A 15500-nucleotide genomic window follows, 5' to 3' on the forward strand; every position below is an offset into this window, starting at 1 on the left:
TACCGAACAATTGAAAGCATGAGCTTTAGAACAACACTGGTTGGCTGAAAACACCACAACTATTGCTGCATCTTCCCAGGACAGTAATACCTACCTCGTCAGGGTTTTGTGAAGATGAAATGAAATGATACAAGTAAGCCCAGTCCCTGGCACTGGGTGAATATTTGGTTAATATTTGCTATATGCTCCATGTAATGAGGGAGCTTTATACAAAATGCCATGTGAGAAAAAGATGGGTGGGGTGGGGTGCGTATTTGGCCCAGTTGGGAGAAATCAAGGAAAGCTGTCTGGAGGAAGTAAGGTTAAACTGAGTCTTGAAGGTTGAGCTCAAGGAAGCCAGGTGAATTAAAATGGAAAAGCTATTTCCAGCAGAGAGGATGACAGAAGCCAAAATATGGAGGCAAGGATCTACATGGGATGTGTAGAAAATGAGCCCAAAGAGGAGAGGCAAGAACTGAAGCTGGTCAGAAAGATTGAGACATGGAGCAATAAGTGGTCCCTGAAGTGTTGTAAGCAGGAGAGTGGGATTGTCAAATGCGTCTTCAATTCGGTGTGAGGGATGAATATAAGATGGTCAAGGACACAAGTAGCTAGATGAGTCAGGAGTTGGTTACAAAAGAAATGATGAAGGCCAAACCAGAATAGTAGCAGTGCGAATGGAGAGGAGAGATGAATCATCAGATTTATCTATCATTAATTCTCAAGTCTATATCCTTTTTCTGGATTCCAAAAGCCATCTCCTAAATGGCCTTGTCCCTTAAATCTGTTCTTACTGGAACCACAGCATCTTTCTAAAGGCAAAAGTTGATCTCGTCTCTGCTTTAAATTGTTCAGTGATTCCCCATCACCAGCAGCAGTGACTTTCAAACCTGTTTGGTCAAGACTGATGTACCATAAGAAATCCCTGTACTCATATCCATTTGTAATAAATATAGAGATATATGCAACTGAGACAACTGGTACCACCCCCAAATTTACCCTTTTTGCAGGAAATGCACTCACATTTTCTCTTCTAGTCTAGTCCTTCAAAATATTGATTACAACCCACTGAGTTGATTTCATGACCCACTAATAAGTGCCACACAAATAGAAGAACATCTAAATGGTAAAATCTACATTCCTTGGCCTTGGATACCAAGTTCCCTAGGGTCTGAATTATCTCCCATTGTGTCCTCCGTGCATCCAGACCTTCCTCCATATCGTTTGATTTGTGGTTGTCTTTAAGACTGCTCTCCTAAGTCTGATTGTGTACAGACTCTTTCCTCTGACCCACCTTCTCCCTCTGGGTAGTCCTGCTAAGAGGACTTCTGACTTCTCACTGCTTCTTGATCCATTTTGGTATTTATTTGTTTAAATGGGAAGACACACACTTTTACTCTGCTTTACTTATCTTTTTCCCCTATTAGAATGTGTGTTTCACAACGACCAAGACATTATTTTCTCTCCTATATTCATTAATAGGACATTCACGATATTTATTTTGTGTGTTCCCTCTTCCTAGCCTATCCCCTCCGCACTTCCTATCTGTCTTCACTCTGAGTTGAAGCTCCCATGGAAAGAGGCTCACTATTACATCCCCAGAGTTTAGCATAGCTCCCAGCATATGGTAAGTGATGAAAAAATATTTGTTGATTGGTTTAAAGCCAGGTACTATTCAAGGCACAGGACATAAAAAATAAGAATCAACCAGGGAATCAACAGTTGTAAAACAGTGTTAAAGTTAGTGTGAGTTCATCATTGGGACAAGCAGGATAAGACTGTGATGGGGATGGGTTTGGGATAGAGAGAATGGCGGCTTGTAAAAGGCTGTTAAAATTTTTAAATTTTATTTTCAAGCTCTGGGTGACCTGGATAAGGGCCAGGGGAGGCTGAATGGAGCATGAAAAGAGTCAGGGCTCAGAGGTCTGGGTTCGGGTAGGATGAATAGGAGGTCACCGGGCAGACCCAAGAGGGTGCCCTGGGAGGGGGTTATCCCCGTATATAATACAGAGTGGAAGCACCATTCTGTATTCCTGTTGGAGCTCTATGGTGTTGTCCTTCAAAGACCATCTCTTTCCTTTCTTCCATTCTCCCCACTCCATCCCCCTCAATCTAATCTAGAGGTTTATTATTTCATAGAGCTCTTAGACTCCTTTATACTCTGGGTATATTATGAATTTAACATACTTTTATGGTTAAGGGTAGGGTCAGGTGTGGCACATGAAAGGTCATTAAACAGCAAGTATAATATTGTTTTCATGTTATTCTGAGGTTGAGCAGTCAGTTTACAAGTGATTTGGATTTCCCCAGAATTTACCAAACAGAAATACATTTAAAATATAAAAATGATTTTCTATTGGAATGAACAATGAATTAGATTAAGAGAATTGGATTCTAGTTCTTGCTTTGTGACTACCTTGAGGAAGTTACCAAACCACTGAACTTTACTGCCTTCAGCTGTAAAATGCAGGCTGGGAGCAGGAAAGTTTGCAGTCCTTTCTAACCATGTCACAGGTTCAAGGCTATTTACTCACTGGAGTTCTGCTAACGTGAGGTGGAGCCCCTGATGCTACGGTGTGCAGCACTCAGCAGGTTTGTTGAATGAACAAATGATCAAGTAACATTGCTTTACCCACGACATTTTCTTCCTCCTTGGCATTCCTATCACTTTCTACTGTAACTTTGTATTCCCTCCATTAGAGAAACTGAAAAAACCCATGAGGTTTTTAAAATAATATTACCGTCTTAAGGGCAGTTGCTAGAAAATCCATTTAAACTGCAATAATAAAGACTGAATCAAGCCTCATTATTTGAACTGTGTACATTACTTAATTAAATTTGAAGTGCTAAATGAGAAGAGAGATGGTTCACAACATCCAAAATGGGGACTCATTATTACTCCCTGCTCTTTCTGTTCCTTTGTTGAGTCCCCTTATAAGAGAAGCTCAGGGCACACTCAGTTTCTTTTTTATGCAAAAACAATTTTCCTCTAAATGATGCTTATGCTGTCTTGGTAATGGTTTCTATTTTGGTATTCTATTTTTTTCTCACTTCATGTTTTATAAAGAAAATGGTAAGATTCCATTGTTCTCTGAAAACAAGAAGAGAGCCAGCTAATAAATAGATATTTACTAAGGACCTACTATGTCCAAAAATTGTGTGAGGTCTTGAAAAAGTGGAGAATGAATTGCAGATGTTTGACGATCCTATGGAAATTGATAAAACTCAGAAACTTACTGTGACCTCAGGACAACTGAGAGAGAGGAAAATCATTGTGAATATGAGTTTGTGTAAATGGAGAAGGAAAAAAAAGACATTTTTCAAGACAGATGCATTTTTGTGGCATGTAAATAATAATAGTAGTAATAAGACTAATGATAGAGCTAAAGGGTCAGAATCAAAGAAAAATCCCAGCAACATTGTCCCCAGTGATCCCACCCCCACTTGAAACGGTGTCATCTGTTGATGGATATCAATACTGAGCAGCGTGAGCTAACTTGTTAAAGGAAAAAAAAAAAAATGGAGGGGTGCCTGAATGGCTCAGTAGGCTGCCTTTGGCTCAGGTCATGATCCCAGGGTCCTGGGATTGAGCCCTGCATTGGGCTCCCTGCTGCGCAGAGAGCCTGCTTCTCCCTCTCCCTCTGCTGCTCCCCCTGCTTGTGCTCTCTCTCTCTCTCAAATAAATAAATAAAATCTTGGGGGGAAGAAAAGAGAAAAAAAGGAAATGTAATGTATAATCCAGAAATATGCACTTAATGCATTGCATTACTATCGTCCTCATTAAACCCCAAAAGGAAAGAGAAAACCCTCAGCTTTGTGGGGAGGGCTTCATAGATGGCATTTTACATGTTCATAAACATTTACATGGTTGAGAGAAACTTCTGATCATCGTGCTGTGCCAGTCTTTTGCTACAAAACCAACACTCAAGCAAGTCGGGTATTGAGGTTATATACTACCTCTGCACCTCTACTTTATTTGGGAACTAATCATTTCAAAGATTATGATTTGGGGGAACTGCCAAGGACAGTTTATGGATGTCTGAACAGGACAGATTTGTGATTCAGGCAGTCAGTGATAAAATCCCATGGCCCTGGCCATGGTGATTGGTCCAAGGGTTGGCATGTGACCCAAACAGAGCCAATCAGAATCCTCCTCCACAATATTTTTTTTCATACTGAAGCTAGGAGGTAGAGTTTTCTCTTTCCTTTTGGATTGCAAGCTCTAGGGATGCTCCCTGTGGAAGTACCAGCAGCACATCTCTTGTCGGATGGAGAGAACAGCCTGAGATAATAGTCTACCTGGTGACAGGTGGAGACACACTGCACCCAGATTCCAGCAAGTGTGCATTTTTTAATGCAGACCACAGTGGAGTTAGACACAAAGAAAGAAATTACACAGGAAGAGAAAGTTGCTTTTAGGTAGATATAACAATTCAAAATATTTCACAAGCTGAATAGCCGGGGCAGATGCTGGTTGTAGGACCCAGGCAGCTCCTGTAAGGCCCCTACTGTCCCAAGCTTCACCTCTTTGCTGGCTGGATTGTGGGGAGTGCTTGAAAAGTCCTGGGCCTGGAGGGAACAGCTGGGTTGGTTGGAGGGAGGGGACACCCAGAGGGCACTGGACAGTGGCTATTTACGAACCCTTATAGAAACATTTCAATATTTCAAGATGCCTGGGTGTCTCAGTCGGTTAAGCGTCTGCCTTCGGCTCAGGTCATGATCCCAGGGTCCTGGGATCGAGTCCCACATCGGGGGGACTTGCTGAGCAAGCTTCCCCCTCTGCCTGCCTCTGTCTCTCTCTCTCTCTGATAAATAAATAAAATCTTAAAAAAAAAAAAAAGAAACATTTCAGTATTTCAAAATCAGTATGGCTTATTGTGCATTCCAACTGAATGTCAGCCCTGGTTTGGGACAAGAGGAGTTGGTATTAGGCTGCTTTTTGTGGAAATGGCAGAGTAGACTGTGAGATAGATTGCACATGGCTATAAAAACTATCAAATTGCTTGAACTCAAACTGTTCTTACAGTTTTGGATCCTGTGGTCTCCATTTACATCTTAAATTGTTGATGACCAAGATTTCATTTCTTTCCTCAATCCAGCTGTCCCCAAGCACTCTATCAAGTGCCAGTGCGTATAAAAAAAATCATTTGTCCATGCCCAGGGTGAAATAAAAGAAGCAGCTACATTTCATTAAACAACAACAACAACAAAAACAGGGTAAATGTTCTGAGCATAAGGGAAACAAATCCGAACTAATCAAAAAATAGGGAAGAATTTTCCAAAAACATGGAATAAAATTTCTTGAATGGGTGTTAGCGGGTACTTTGGCTGATAAATCCACTAAAACAAAACAAAAACAGAGTATTAATGACAATGAGGGATTTGAACTCCAGGTCTGTCTCTCTCTAGTGAACCAAATATTAAGGAAATGCTGTTGATTGAAAGAAGAACTGGTCAACAGACAACTAGCTCACTAGTACATTTTCTTGCCCCATAGGGAATATTTTTTGGAGCCTAAGAGTCCCAGTCCAAGTGGTCATTAAACACTAGTACAAAGCCTACTCATTTCCTTTCTTTCTTTTGTCCCTTTCCAATCCACCCTACACTTTGCTGCTCCATCCATTTTCCCCAAACCAGGTTTTGATTATGTTACTTCCTTGCTTAGTACCCTCAATGGCTCACTTCAATTGTCTACTGAATATGGGCCAAGCCCCTTTGTGTAGCATTTCCCCTGGACACTCCACATGCTCTGGCCCTAGCACGATTTATATTCCTATTCCCTACAACTCACCTACCTTTGTGACAGATGCCAGCCAAAACAGATTATTTGTTTTTTTCTTAACAAATCCTATGTCTTCTGTCTTTTGAGCTTCATGTGTTCTTGTCAACAGAGATGCATTTTATTCCCTTGTCCATCTCAGTTTTGAGGCCAAATCTTACCCAAATTTGAAATCTTGGCTCTAAAAACGTCCTCACAAATGCTTATTATAACTCCATGAAGTATCTTGCTCCTTGAACCCGCATTCAACTTCAAACTTCTCATATGAATCTATCATGTTATATAGCACCATGATTCATGCACTCTTTAATGACTCTGGCCAGTATTTATTTTCATGGATGATTACCATGAGGTATATTCCCCTCCTGGGGTCATGGGAAATACAGAAGAATTTTTTTTTTTTTTTTGCCATAATGTCATGCTAGAAGGATTAGGAGAAAATAACTCACAACGCATACATGAAATAGGAAGTCTTCATCTATACCCTGAGAATTCCCTTTGGGGTTCAGTCATATAACTAATTCCTTTGCCACCACTGCTGCTATTCCTTTTTCTCAGGGAGGGTATGAGACCTCAAGGGCTGCAGTAAAATTCCTAACATGTCCTTTGACCAACGCTTTTCATTGCACTTACTTGCTTTTGACATTTATTTGACTTGGGTGGTGGCCAATGATTCACTTATAATTTCATCTCCAGGTGCTTCTTGACTTTCCATCCACTGGTACAAGTTTTGCCTCTCTGATTATATCAGGCTTTAGTATTCTCACTTGTCACCCTTCTTGAAAAATCACTGGTCTCCTTATAGCTGTTGCCTGCTTAGTCACTTTCCCCTGAAAACACACAAAGGCCAGCATGAGAATGTTTGGGGGTAGGAGTTCTTGGACCATTTCACTGGGAAACCTCAACTTGACTTTTCATCACATTCCTCTTTTGGGTGAAAAGTTTCTTCCAATTTCAAACTTCCAAGTGGCCTTTCCCTGTAGAAAGATGTCTCTATCCTGTAAAGTATACTTCCTATTACCATTTCATTACCTATATCTTATTCATGACTGTCTTGAGAGTCCATAGAAATTCCTAAGTATTTGTTGAATGAATAGATGGGTAAAGGAATGGAGAGATGTCTTATAGTGGTGATTCAGCTTCTTAAGTTGTGCCCCTTACTAGACTGTAAATGCTTTATAGATAAAGATTTCACTTTGGGGATCTTTGTGTCACTTATCACCCCAAGCAATGTCTTGCATGGATCAAGGTCAGCAAAGAATTTGTTGTATTAGTAGCTAAGTGTGCTCCTGTCACTCAGTGGGGTCCAAATGAACTAGCAGAGCCAATCTTTGGAGATTGCACAGCTCCACTTTCTGTTCCAATTTCCTCGAATCTAAATCATACCACATTTTTAAGGCCCTGATCCAGTGTTTTCCTCTACCTACTTATTCATAGTTTTAGCTTTTGTACACTTCAGTGTTTATCTCAGTATCATAGTATTGTTAGAAGATGTGATTTCAAGTGTTGTTTCTACCACTTATTAGATGAGTGACTTTGGGCAACTAACTTAATCTCTGAGTATTTTCTCATCCATTGAGAGGTAATGATCCTACCTATCGAACAAGTGGTGAGGATTGGAAGATGAGTCGCTGGTAGTAACAGGAAGGCATGTGAGCTCTAAGTATGTAAAATGAATATATGTGTACAGGTACACCTCAGAGGTTATGTAGGTTCAGCTCTACACCGCAGCAATAAAGGACATGTCGCAATAAAGTGAATCAAATGAATTTTTTTGGTTGACTAATGCATATAAAAGTTATGTTTACCCTACACTATAGCCCTAGTGTGAAGCAGCATTATGTCTAAAAAAATGTATACCTTTTTAAAAGGATACTTTATTGCTAAAACATGCTAACCATTATCTGAGCTTTCAGTCAGTTGTAATCACTGATCACAGATCACCACAGTAAGTATAATGATAATGAAGAAGTTTGAAGTATTGCGAGAATTACCAAAATGTGACACAGAGACACAAAGTGAGTAAATGCTATTGGAAAAATGGTGCTGAAAGACTTGCTCAACAAAGAGCTGCCACCCCACTTCAATTTGTAAAAAATGAGGTATCTGAGAAGTGCAACACAACAGAGCATAATAAAATGAGGAATGCCTGTTATAAGGGTAATTAATTTTGTAATTATTCAGTTTCCTTTTCAAAAATGAAACTGGCTATCGGAAGAGACAAGAAGCTTTTAGTCACTAGGGTTACTTCAGAGAAAGTTGTAGGCACGTGGCAAGTATAGGCAGAGGGAAGTCAAGATCTTTATGATCTTTTTCAGTTCTGACATAATCCCACATATAACTTGTACACATGCTAATAAAGTTTAACTATGTACTGGAGCTCTTTTGCACTTGAGCCACGACAGGTCAACTCACTAATTATTTTCCTCCTAATTGTGGAATAAGAGACACTAGCTTGTAAGCAGTTCAAGTAGGAAAAACCCCAGGGATTTTAGTTTACTGTAAGCCTTATAGGAATAGTCTAATTTGGTTTTTTTCTGGACTACTTAAATGAGGCTCTATCATTAGAAACTTTGAGGCCAGAACAAGAGAGGTAATACACTGTCCTTTGTCTTGTTAAATCAAACCTGAAGTACTAGTTCTAGACTTGTTCTTTTGATTTTAACAGGGGTATTGACAAACTAGGGAACACCCAAATAAAAGCAGATAGAATGGGGAAAGAGATTATGATGGTCAGTTCTAGGTATCAACTTGGTTACACTATTTTACCTGGTTATTAAATTAAACACTGGTCTATATGTTGCTGTGAAGGAATTCCATAGATGTGATCAAGATCTACAGTTGTTTGACTTTAACTGGAAGAGTTTATGTTTGACAATCTGGACTGACCTCATCCAATCAGGTGAAAGGCTTTAAGAACAAAACTGAGGTTTCCTCTAGAAAGAAGAAATTCTGCCCTGAGATTGCCATATCAGCCTCTTGGGCTGCCCTGTACATTTCGGACTTGACATTCCCACAATCACATGAGCCAAAGCATTGAAATAACTCTCTTTATATATGTCTCTTACTGGTTCTGTTTCTCTGGAGAACCTTGACTGATGTAGAGATCAAATAAGAAAGATGGAAATGAAAACTCAGAAAGGCCATGACAACATTTTCCAGTATTTGAATAGCTATCATGTGAAAGATGAACCAAGGGATGAAGGTGACAGCAGGGCGCATTTGGGCCTGTATGCAAAAGTTCAATGGGGACTTCTTTTAAAGAAGGCAGCTTCCCTTCAGCAGGCACATCAAAGAGAAAATCTGACCAATCTTTCATTCCCTAAAATGAAGTGCCAAAATAATGCATTTTTTTAGTATGAGGCATTAAATGAGTCCCTTCCTTATAGCTCTTTTATAGCTCTTTAAAATGTTATTTGCTCTTATAACTGTTCTTCCCAGAACTTCACTGTGGCTCATATAAACAATATTTCCACTTTGCGGATCATTGTAACTAAGCCGGAAGCCCCCAGATGCATATTCATTCACTGAGTGAAGCTGCTCGCATGGTTCTCATTTTGTAGAAGATAAAGCTGATGCTTTTTTGAAGTCATCCAACCAGATCAGGATTTGGAGAAGGCTAGCTAGCGAGTTTATAAACTTTGAGCCAGTGGTTTTCTTACCAGGCTAGGTATCGTCTCTCAGTCAAATGGCTTTAGCATTGTCCAATTTCTCAATTTTTTTGTATGCTTTTAGGCAGCAAAACAAATTCTATGCTATATAGGCATAGACTCAAGAACTGAGTTCCTAAAAAGGCAAACTTTGAAATGCACAAATGGCATTATCATGTTGTGATGCCTAATGCTACCGTATCCATCTCTCAAAGCTACTGAGTGAATCTTATGGAAATAACTTCAAAGCTAGGAGATGACTTAAAAATCAGCCATTGAAATAGATACTTTAAGTGTACTCACCAACTCTGGATGCCATCATGCACTCACATGCTTATGGAGGGCTTCTCCCTTGAGTTTTACCTTTCCCGGTATACACTTCATGGGATTGCTTGCTATAATGATTTTTTCTACTCTTCAGCAACTTTAGCTGAAATATGGGACCAATATAAAATATAATAATATAATAATCATCCCTTGCAACTTGAGATGAATATAATGGATCTCCTCATTTAAAACAAGGTACCTTTTAACTCTAAGTCATTAGTTCTTAAATGGAAATTATGCCTGTTTTAAGTCCCTATGTCTAGTTATCTTGAAGGATATTGTTATGTGTTCTGGTACCAGTTAACATAATCTTGTTTCTGCTTTTTTTATTTCATTAAATTATATACAATTACATTAATTCAGTAGGATGTAGACTTTGAAATGTTTTAAAATGTATTTCTAAAAAGGGAAAGGTATTATTTCATATCAATCTGAAGAGAACTAATGAGTCTTAGTGGAATAGATTTTTCCAGGTCCTAAAATCTCCATGGTACTCTTAATTATTTGCTCTTTCTCATTTTCCTGGAAATGGAGAAATTTTTAACAAACATACTTAAGAATTTCCAAAGCTGGTATTTGGTGAAAAAAATATTTTTTTAGTTATTGATTAGAAGAAAAGTTAATTCATTTGGAATTTAAAGTTAGTCTAAAATTCAAGTTCAATTGATATTAATTTTCTAGTTAACCTAGGTTTTCAGAACTTATTTCAGAATGCTACCTATAATAGCCTGGTAAAAAAAGGCCTATCTCAGAATGGTGATTAAATGATCAATTTAGGTTACAGAATATAAATAGGCAAGCAGAAAAATATTAACTGTTCTTTCAAAAGTACACCAAAGACAATTTTCACAGAATTCCTTGATTTTGTCTCAACGACTAGAAGATTTCTAAGGGGAAAAAAAAAATAGCAATGGTCTTGTTTCTTTTCACAGATCAGTCATTGGAACTGGGGTCACTTGGGTTGCCCCTAGATAAAACTGTGAGGAGGTGATTTGTCTTGGACACACGGGTAGATATCTGTGATAGCACCTAGGCTTGCCCGAGGCCCAGCCAAGCCATCAGACTCCACCCCACCACCTGGAGCTCAAGCTTCAACCAGAACAATGCCCTGCCAACACCCCTAGGAGGGCCATCACTGGAAGAGGGCTCGGGGCCATGTGTACGGGAAACCTCAGGTGGGAGCAAGGAGCATGTTCTAAAGGGGATGTGATCTCCAGGAGGGCAGCACTCTGGTGGGTATGGGACTGGGCTCCATAAACTTTTCTTCCAGCAAGGGCAGAAGGCCAATGGTAGAAGCATTACATAAATGGGGCCCAGAGGGGCTCTCTTGCCCCTGTTCTAGGGTCAAAACCATTGCCAGAGCTCCCTCCCACCTCATAGGGGGCCTTCCACTAGGCAGTGGTTCTCAAACTTAAGCTTGCATCAGAATCACATGGAGGGCTTGTTAAAACATAGATTTCTGGACCCCATCTCCCGAGTTTCTGATTCAGTAGTTCTAGCATGGGGACCAGGATTTGCTTTTCTATCAAGTACCGAGGTGAAGCTGATGTTGCTATTCCACGGACCCCACTTGGAGAACCACTGCTCCAGGACTTGCATGGTTCTTGCTTTTCCCCCTCAGTGTCCTTCCCCTCTTCCTTCAAGTCAAGGAGGGGTTTTTGAAGCCCTGATATCCTCACAAGGAAAACACATTTTATGTCTTTCCCAAACGGCCAGGTTGTTAGCATTTTCTAACGTGGCTATTTACTAATCCGATTCGCTCATCTGAATGTGCCCCAGCCCTCAAGGAGCCTTTTGGTGCAATCGAGGTCAGGTTAAAGGTAGTAGCCAAATGATATCTCAGTTGCAGTCTCCCCTCAGAGTGTCCCTAGAAATAGATCCAGTTGTGTGTGTGTGCTCTTTAGCCTCATCTGGGCCTCCAGCCTACTTCTATTTTCCTGGCTCTGCATAGCCACCTTTGCTGGTGCCTGGCATCCTTGTGATGCATTAGCTACCACCTGTCAATGCTGGCAGGGGGAGCGATGAAGGGGGCGGATGGTTAGGGGGGTAGAAAATACCCCTCTGCCCAGGTCTCTGTCCCATTCGGCCATCATCGGCGGTGCAAGTGACATGATTCATGCTGAGTTTCAAAGCCACTGGAGAATTCTGCCCTTCCGCGTCTTGTCCTGACATCCCCTTCTCCACCACTGTGCACATCCATCCCTTGGTGCAGGCAGGGAGACAAATGTTATGCAATCTCTCCAAAATTCACCCTCTGCATTCTCGAGGGCCTGTACCCCCGAACCCATCCACTCTCTGTCCTTGTATCGTGCCTTCTTCTTCCTTCAACCCAAACCCAAACCCAAAAGCACATATGCATTTCACTTAGTGTAAAGAGACACTTACTGGGCCTCCTCCTCCAGCTGTAGAGATGGATGGAGAGTTCCAGCTTAGGGTTCATCTGGGACATTGTGCTATGCTATCAATCCAAACCCATTCCTTTATGCGTTTGAATATTTTTTAGTTGTTAGGGGATTGTGGGGGCCCAAACCAAATGTACAACTGAAATGGGAGACAATTAGCTTTACTAAAGGCCCATAATTTTTAAAAGTGATAGAGAGAGAAAATTTGCTAGGAAGCAAGTATCAGAAGCAGTGGATTTGGATCGGCTGAGAGAAAGGAGCTGCTAAAGCATTTGCCCTCCAAAGCAGACTGCCCGTTTCACCAGTAATGTTCCTACAATGAGGATGTCACTGACTTCACCTGATCCAGGATTGACTCTAATAGATAAAATGGTCTGGAAGGTGAAGCAAGACAAGAGGTTTCTTTTCAGATCACACAGGCTGAACAATGGCCAGCAAGAGACAACATCTGACCCAGGCTAGAAGGTCAGAGGTTAACAGGGCTCAAGGGATCATTTAGACCCTTCTGACAGCTGGGGAAAATGAACACTGATTAAGTTAAACAGCTTGCCCAAGTTAAAACAGGTGTACCCTGGTCATAGTGAAATGAGGGTTGGCATTTGGCAGGCTGGGATTTGGATTCTGGCTGGAATACTCCTTGTGACCTTAGTCATGTTACTAACTTCCTGAGTCTCAACATCCTCCTTTACCAAATGGGAATATCCTCTAATTGACTGAGCTATTGCAAGGACCAAATAAAATGTGTGACAATTAATATGTACCTAATTCATCTCTGTTTCTTACTTCCCTCCTTTCATCCAGATTGAGAATTAGAACCAAGACGTCTTGTGCTTTCTTCTATGTGCAACCTCTCCTCCACCAGCTGATATTACTATGGTCTTTTCCCCAATCATCGTCATCATCCCCACTATCAGATGCCTACTTGCAGGACAGAAGAGTTATTGAGAGGATTAATAAAGACGATGTTTGTGAAAACACTATATACAAATGTACATTATTATTAAAGACTACACTGATGGGTCACAAGACCATCACATTGGCTATCAAATACACTAAAATGCAAATGATTGGCATTTGGTTGTTTTGTTTTGCTTTCATTGGATTTTTGGTGCCACGTATTATCAATGACTATGTAAAATGTGATAATTTATGAATGATGTAAATTCCAAGGTTACAGAATCTGAGTTTCATGTTTCTCCCCTATTCTAGATTCACATATGTTTCACAAAGGAGCACTCAATAAAATAAGGACTCTTTTCAATAAAAATAAAGTCAAATTTCTTCCACTGATTCCAACAGACATGTCCCAATACCCTAGAAGCAGCTTTCTATTATCGAAGGCCTACTGTGTCCTAGGCACTGTGCAATTATGGCCCCTTACACATAATACTTCACAAGGTCAACATCATTACCATCTTATAGATGAAAAATACTGAGGCCCAAAAAAGTTGCTTGCCTTGCCTAAAGTCACACAGCAAGTAAGATGCAGAATCCAGGTCTGACTCCTTTTAGAATTCTATCTACTACCTCCTACTGCCTCTCCACAGAATGTGCTGGACCTCAGCAACAAATATACAAACACAATTTTATCCTAGCATCTGTAATTGCACTTGACGCAATTAAGTAAGTTATTTCTAACAAAAGTTTTTTGAGCTTAGGAACAAACAGAAACAACATTCATATAAACAAGTACAATACCTGGTATATTAGAGAGGAGTTTATTAGTTCTAGGTATTGCCACACCCTCTACTCCTTCTGAGGAAAACAACAACAACAACAACAACAATAAAGTGACTGTCATATTGGCCACAATCCATTGAACTAAAACTAGGCACCTGGTGTAGAGGCAGCTTGCTAGAGGCTGTTGGTGCCCTATCAGAGGGGCTAGTATGAGAATTCTTTCCATACTTAATCTTCATTAGCAATCTGACAACCTTTTGAGGGGAGCTTCATTGTAAGACATTCACAGAGAATCTTTGGGCAGCAGAGGGTGAAGGCTGAGATGAACATGGATGCGCAGCAGGCATTTCAAGGGACAAGGTAGAGATGAGTCTGGTTGAAGCCACAGGCTTCTATGGCAGAGTGACAGAAAATAAGCCTGCAGAAAAGAAGTCTAAACATCTTTTCCAGGGGTAAAACATAATTTCCATGAAATCAGTTTTTCTAATTGGCAAAGAGGTGTTTCCAACCATTTTATGATGAAGAATTATGTTTGCTCATCCTCAAAGGCCCCTTAACAAAAAGGTGAATGTGCATGCAGGGTTACCTTGGGGGGGGCCTCTCTGATCCATAAGAAGAATTGCTCTAAACCAGAAGGCAGGCAAAACAAAATAATCCATAAAATTATAGATGTGGTGTTGGGAAGTCCTAAATATCTTTTCTCATACCAGAGTTACTTGGTATCCTAACAATTTTTTTTCTCTGTGTTATGTTTTCTATACTTTTTATAATTTTCCTTGGTTTCTGTCTCATCATTAAGGAAGACCAAGTTAACACCAGAAAATGTTCATAAGCAGGAAACCACATTTTGTTCCATCACTCATAAACCATCACTCAGAATAATCAGTGTCAGTTTAGTTATAGCAACAGATGTGAAAACACACATACTAACTACAAAGGCTCTTTATAATGTCAGTTTAATTTAAACCTTAACCTCTGATTTTTTCCACAGATACAGTGAGAAACCACAAGGATCCTCTGTTGTAATGCTCCTTCTATACACTGCAATAAAAGTTCTTGTTTTGGAAATAGAGAAGCCTTCTGAGTCGGTAATCATAGCCCACTGTGCTTGCCACGGTCACAGCACATGTCCAGTACGTTAGCCTTCTTAGGGTCCAGGGGAAAATATGCCCCCCTCCCCCACCCATTATTTTCACTGTGGAGTTTTGACTCTACATTTCAGATGGAAAGTAGGTAGTGTACTAAAATTGCGAACCACTTTTTAAAAAACCCTTTAGAGAATGGCAAGGAATTTAAATAATATTTACACAGTCTCCACTATGGTCAAGCAAGTGTGCTCCTTAGGGGGATAAACAGATGTATAATTGAATGAAAATTCACTATACAGGAAGTGTATAGTTTAAAAGAGTGTTGTTCAATAGAACTAAAATGTAAGCCACATATGTAATTTTAAAATGCTCCACTGACCTCAAAATCAAGTAAAAAAAAAAGATGGAATTACTTAGAAATATAATTTATTTAACCCAATATATCCAAAATACTATTGTTTCAAAATGAAATCAATATACAATTATCAATGAGGTATATCATATTTTTTTTCTTTTTGTACTAACTCTTTAAAGTCTGGTATGTACTTTACACTCACAGCACATTTCACTTCAGAATAGTCACATTTCAGGTGCT

General features: G+C 40.0%; 1 protein-coding gene and 1 long non-coding RNA gene across 2 annotated transcripts in view; one reads left to right on the forward strand and one right to left on the reverse strand.

The window, feature by feature from the left end:
- The window catches only part of SGK1 (serum/glucocorticoid regulated kinase 1), a 97833-nt gene that overhangs the window by 63572 nt on the left and 18761 nt on the right, over positions 1-15500 (reverse strand). The gene's annotated exons all lie outside the window — the stretch shown is intronic.
- Positions 1523-13171, forward strand: LOC145722869 (uncharacterized). The gene is made up of 3 exons (XR_014147447.1): positions 1523-1606; positions 2494-2571; positions 12939-13171. It is a non-coding gene; the product is annotated as an uncharacterized LOC145722869 (long non-coding RNA).

The sequence above is a fragment of the Leptonychotes weddellii genome, chromosome 8, assembly GCF_054177405.1.
Source record: "Leptonychotes weddellii isolate Sample4059 chromosome 8, ASM5417740v2, whole genome shotgun sequence".
Lineage (NCBI taxonomy): Eukaryota > Metazoa > Chordata > Mammalia > Carnivora > Phocidae > Leptonychotes > Leptonychotes weddellii.